A 6,495-nucleotide genomic window follows, 5' to 3' on the forward strand; every position below is an offset into this window, starting at 1 on the left:
TTTCCTGCCTTCCTGTATTCACTCTTGATGTTCCTTCCACTACAAATAACATCCCTGCCCATTTATTTAGCTAATATTTCCTCATCCTTTAAAACTCAGGTCAGGTGTCACATCTCAGAATCATTCTCTGACTCTTTTAAGCTGTATCAGGTGCCCTACTTCTGTGATTACATTCATACAGAACTTGATCATTGAACTAATATTTAATTATATAATTTTCTATTACTGAGTCTGTTTCCCCTACTAGACAATTAACTCCCTGGGGCAGGGAACCATGTAGTATTTATCTTCACACCCTTAATATCGGGTTCTCATTATTTATTAATTGAATGGATGAATGAATGCAGATGCTTCCTCTATCTATTTATAGAGCCTAAAATTCTCTGGACACCAGTTATAACTTCCTATATACCTGCAGAACTGTCCCTTGTCAGCACTACAAATTTAAAATAAACCAAATTTTCCTCCTATCCTCTTCTTTAAAAAACCTATTCATTCATTCTATTATATTTTCCATCACTGTTAATGGTGCCATCATCCATCCAGTTCCCCAGGCTCAACATTTCAGAGGCATGTAGTCATGATGCAACTAGAGAAAGCATTTTTCACATCCATTTCACCATCTTCATTTTTGTTGCTTCTGCCCTTAACGTCTCTCACATGCACCATCACAAGCTTCCAAACCCTCAAATCCATTATTCTTGTTTCTGCCAGATTAATCTTCCTAAAGCAAATTCCCGTCATATCATTTCCCTGCCCAGAAATTTTCAGTGACTCTTATTGCCTATGGAAATCAGTTCCAATTTCCTAGGCTTTATTTAAGGATCACCAATATCTGATGGCCACCTATCCTTCCAGCCTTTCCACCACTACCTCAACCTAAACACAGTGTAATTCAGCTAAATAAAGCTGCTCACTGGTTTCCAAATCAGTCCTGCACTTTCTCCTTGTAGCATTTCCTATGCATTTTTTTCTGAATGCATTTCTTTTTTATCTCTAATTCCCAAATTCTTTAAAGACCTGCAGAAATGACACATCTTCCACAGAATCTCCCTGTATCCTCACAGTTGGAAGCAAAGTGTCTTGCTTTGAACTATTTTAGTTTTTTGTCTACTATAACTCTTATGATACTCATCATATTGTACCTTCTCTCATAGCAATGGATTATCATCTCCCTAACTTGACTATAAACATTTTGAAGGCAAAATTCAAGGCTGATTCAATTTTTAATTTCACTTGGCACTTGACAGAATTTCTTATGTATTTTGAGTGATCTATAAATATTTGTTGAAATAGTGGATGTGAATGTGTTTATGAAAATGCAAGTACTTTTGGATTATTAAGATAATCTGTTAGAGACAAAAGATGCAAGAATAGGACAATTGCAATCATTTTGATAATTTTTGTAATACATCCTCTCATCAACATATGACAGAATAAATGCAACAGAGTAGCAAATTATAACTGAAAATATGCACTTGAATAAAAGTGAGATATTTTAAATGTCATTAGTATATGCTTTGTCTGCAGAAGGGTCTACCAAGCAAGTAAGCTGTTTTAAGTTAATGGGGCAGAGGGAAGTAAAGACGATTTCAGAATTTTATACTATATATCATTTTCATTGTTTATATTTACTACCAAATAGTAAAAGGTGACACATAAAAGTGGCAAGTGCATGTCTTTATAGAATATATTACAGAATATAATGTGTATCTAATGTATATGTACCCATCTTAATACTTATAAAACAGAGAAACATAGCCTTTGCAAAATAAATCCTGATGCCTTAAAACAGATCACCCAAAGCAATTAAAAAAGTATAAAGTGTACTAATATGTCATTTGAATCATTAATCATTATTTTATGGATTGTTTTGTAGTTGTTACTTTCACAGTTGATCCCTCCAACTAGATTTAAGCCCTGCAAGGTCAAAATTTTTATATTAATCTCAACAAAACTCAGACAAGAGTTGCTTAATAATTGTTAGTTGACCAAATTAATGGTGAAATGTTCTCTTAGATAGAATTATATACTTCTCAATTTGTTTCCTGCATTGTTATTTTCATAATAAGCTCCAGTCACATGACTAGTATAACCATGACTCACTAGAAGATTGTTCTCATGATTTTTTCTTTAATGGGGACATTTGTGATTCGAGTCTTTGCAATTCTCAAGAGAAATGACATTTCTTTCTAAACTTTCAGCTATGTGGTAGCTTGGATTGTTTAACATTGTGTCTTGGTTTTGCTTGGGTCATATTGAAATACTGAAATACTTTTGTACTACTTCCAGGATTCCATTAAGCAATGGATGTACTGTAGCATTGTAAGGAAACAAGAGGATTAATGTTGACATATTATCACTAAGGTTTATAAAAGGAAAATTGCTATGAATTTCTTATTTAATACCTTGATATTTGGAAATTTGGAAAGGTCAGAATACCATTATATAACCTTAGTATGGCATGGCTAGTGAATTTAGATTTCACAATTATGTATATGGGAATCTAACAAGAAAACATAATGAAGACTTCTTAACATTACCAAGATCAACACAGTGTCTTCTGGGAAATGCATTTATTAATGATTTAACTTCTTATTTTTCCACAGGACATGAGGTTCCAATTAAAACTGTGTTTGGGCCATTGCATTACTGTCTGCTGGTGCTTAATCTTCACAGAAAGCCTCATCACTTATTTTGAAACAAAAGAAGAATGAGGTAAAGAGAAAACTAATGAAATGCAGCATAACACATCTTTCAAAGTAAAGGGAAGTAGCATTTTAAAAACAAGCTAGGATCAGTGACATTCAGAAATTATTTGCTGAACACTAACTGTGCTCAAGTGTGTCAGCTCAATTCCAAGGATTCTATGTCTTCCATTATGAAATGAACCACACAGACTTTTTATTTTCTCTTTGCTGTTGTAGTAACCTAAGATAATAATTATTGACATCACTGATATACCACAAATGGTAATGTGTATTGCAAAATGAATCTTCTGGTGCTAAAATGATGAGTATAATTAACAGTCTTAAATGTTATTTTTAAAGCACAATTCTAGTGTTTTTCTCATAACACACTATGTGCAAATTTGTTTATGTCATAGGGTCATATTTAGCAGCTTTCTGCGCAATCTGTCATGATGTCTTTGAATTCTCACATTGCTAATTCATCATTTTAAAAATACTTAGTCTGACAGTTCTTTGGAGTGTTGTGTCACACTAAGAACATTGCCTATATCAGATAAATGACATAATCATTGGTGTCATTTAAAGATGGAATATCAGTTCCTAAATTCAAATCTAATGAAACATGCAGATATGCAAAGACAGTTAAAAAGTATCCATGCTTTTCCCCTGTGGTCTCTAGTAATGAGATATTTTTTCATTAAAGTAAAAACTTGAAGAAATAGTTATTTGCCAAAAGACAGAGATCACTTGCAAATTAATTGCTATTAATGCTTATAAGCAACCAATTGAGATTGACTTTTGAAGATGGGAAATATTTTATTATTTTACTAACCCCGGATTGTCAAAGTATAACAAAATAAGGCTTTGTCTGTAGCAAGATATAATGTTGAGCCTGTTAGCCTTAGTCATAATGGACTACACTTTTGAGTCTCTAAAAAGTTCATCATGTTTGAGAAGATACAGGGACTATATATTATTCATCTCTGTATCTCAACCCTCTCTTTCGTGTCTATTGAAGTGCCTATTGAATGATGGAAGTTCCATTTGCTGAATGATGGATATGAGGGATGGAGGGAACAAGAGAGAGAGAAGAGTTATGCTTTGCAGCAGTCAAGAAATTGGTCTGCTGCCATGAGTAAACATGGCTTAATGTATATTTCTGGGTGCTAAGAATTTCAACAAAATGTTTCAAGTTTGGATTTTCTTTCTTATGTTAGTCTCTACTTAAGAAATTTTTAATGAGCTATGCCCATGTTCCTTGTTAATTTATCAGTACTGTCTTTAGTGTATATAACTTTCATCAAGTCCCAGATCATAGCTGCAGAGAGCATGAATGGGGAAGGTTTAACAGCCAGCATACCATGATAATTTATATGTGAATTAAATTTTATTTTATTTTTAAAATTTGACTTATGTATGCAATTCATCTGTAAGTTCATTATAACCATTTTAGATTTTGTATTATAAAAATAAATCCATCTTAATGAGATATAACTTACTGTTAGAAACATCAGTGCTTAGATATTTATCAGATATAATGGTAGCCAGCTAAGTGTTGCATCTTTGTATAGCATCTTGTCTTAAAATCTCAAATAATAGTTTTTTCTCACTAACTCTCACAATTTTCTATAAGGTAAAAATGTGTAAGATGGGACTATCCTCTAGGATGTGGTAAAGGAATATCATCAGGCTCTGTCTGCATTGAATCACCATTTAGGTTCAGTTTATCAAATACATTTTGATTACTTATTGTATTCCAGGCAATGTGCCTCAGTTGAAGGATATAAAAATGAAAAAAACATGGCTCCTATCTTCTCTAATCATATAGTGATTGAAGCATCCAATACACACATCTTTTAATACAATCTGTTGAAGATGGAAATTTGGCCAGACTGGAGAAGAGGTTAGGTCATTAAAGAGATGAGTACAAAGTTGAGTAGAAGACAGCCAGGTGGAAAAAAAAGACACAGGGCTGTGTGGAGCAGCAGGGATAGGGGTGTAAAGGCACAGATGTGATTAATATGAAGAAGTCCTCTCCAAGTGTATATTGACAATGAACAGGGATGCTTCCTGAAGAAGAAAAGGGAAAGCTTCCTTAGAGAGTTAAAGGTTGATAGAAGTCTTGACGCATGAATATGAGTGAGTCAAATAATGAATTGGGAAAGAATGTTTTCTAAATGAAAAGAACAACATTCAAAGGCTATGTTTATAAACTTGCTCAATGTGCATTTGTCTGGCATCTATCAAAATGAATTTAAGGCTTCTCCAGTCATCCCCCATCCCCTAGTCTCCTCCCTCCCTCCCTTTCCTCCCTGGGCGGCTGTCCTCTCTGGTTGCGGACACCCTGACCCTTCCCTAATACCCTCTTAACCTTGATGCCACAGGATTGGCCTCTTTTTCCTGTTTCCAGGCCCAGCCCCAGTGTCATGCCAGGGAGCTTTGAGGAGTCAGTGGGCCAGCACTTGAGGAGACAAAAGATGACGACTACCCTCAGCTTACCAACCAAATCGTTGGTTTGCTGTTGCCACGGCAGTGAGGCAGACACTGCTCATCTGCTCAGGCCACTTGAGACCCATGGTTAATAATGGCCTTCAGTGGCATCACGCCTTATGGCTATTTCTTAATCAGCATTTGCAAAGATGGTAAACCTATTCTATGCCAGGGATGTATAGGAGACTGGATTGTAACATTTTTGTATCATAAGTGTGCTGTTTGAGGTGCAACATTGAATAAGGATGCCACCAAAGCAACTATGACAGCTGCAGATTTCACAGCCAAAGTGTGGGGTGCTGTCTCAGGAGATGAATTCATCACCCCGGCTCATAAACACATTGTCAAATCTGTGGATTTCATTCAGGATAGCAATTACTTATTAACTGGGGAACAGGATAAACTGTTACACATATAAGACTTGAACAAACCTGAAGCTGAACCTAAGGAAATCAGTGGTCACATCTCTTGTTTTAAAAAGGCTCTATGGTGTAGTGACAATAAACAGATTCTATCAGCTGATGATAAAACTGTCCGCCTTTGGGATCAGACTACTATGACAGAAGTGAAATCTCTAAATTTTAATATGTTGGTTAGTAGCACGTAATATATTCCTGAGGGAAATATTTTGGTAATAACTTATGGAAAATCTATTGCTTTTCATGGTGCAGTAAGTTTGGAGCCAATTAAATCCTTTGAAGCTCCTACAACCATCAATTCTGTATCTCTTCATCCTGAGAAAGAATTTCTTGTTTCAGGTGGTGAAGATTTTAAATTTTGTAAGTATTATTATAATACTGGAGAAGAATTAGAATCCTACAACGGACATTTTGGTCTTATTCACTATGTGAGATTTAGTCCTGATAGAGAGATCTATTAGCCAGTGGTTGTGAATATAGTACACTGAGATTATGGCAAACTGTGTTAGGAAAAACATATGGCCTTTGGAAATGTGTGCCTCCTGAAGAAGATAGTGGTGAACTGGAAAAGCTGAAGATCAATTTTCCAGATCGGATTGCATGTATAATTCAACTCCTGTAGTTAAGGCCTGAGCATCAGACGTATTCCACAGATCATATAAACTTACGAACTAAAACAAGCGAGCAGAGAAAAGCCTTAGCTTTCCAGTGTTACTCTCTGCTCAAGGCAAACATGGGCAGTAAATAATAGGGAATATGGATTAGCTCAGGGGAGGGAACTAACTTGGTTTTACCTGTAAGTGAAAACTCTAAGCATATCAGAAGAAGGCAGATAGAGTAATGCTCTTGTAGTAACGACAAGCCTATTTTCTTTTTGAATGAATATGTGTAAGCCA

The 6,495-nt window shown here is 35.2% G+C and overlaps 1 pseudogene; it reads left to right on the forward strand.

The window, feature by feature from the left end:
- The first annotated feature begins 4,819 nt into the window (after positions 1 to 4,819).
- LOC119524100 lies at positions 4,820 to 6,221 on the forward strand (annotated as a pseudogene).
- Positions 6,222 to 6,495: the final 274 nt, after the last annotated feature.

This window comes from Choloepus didactylus, chromosome Y (assembly GCF_015220235.1).
Source record: "Choloepus didactylus isolate mChoDid1 chromosome Y, mChoDid1.pri, whole genome shotgun sequence".
Classification (NCBI taxonomy): domain Eukaryota; kingdom Metazoa; phylum Chordata; class Mammalia; order Pilosa; family Megalonychidae; genus Choloepus; species Choloepus didactylus.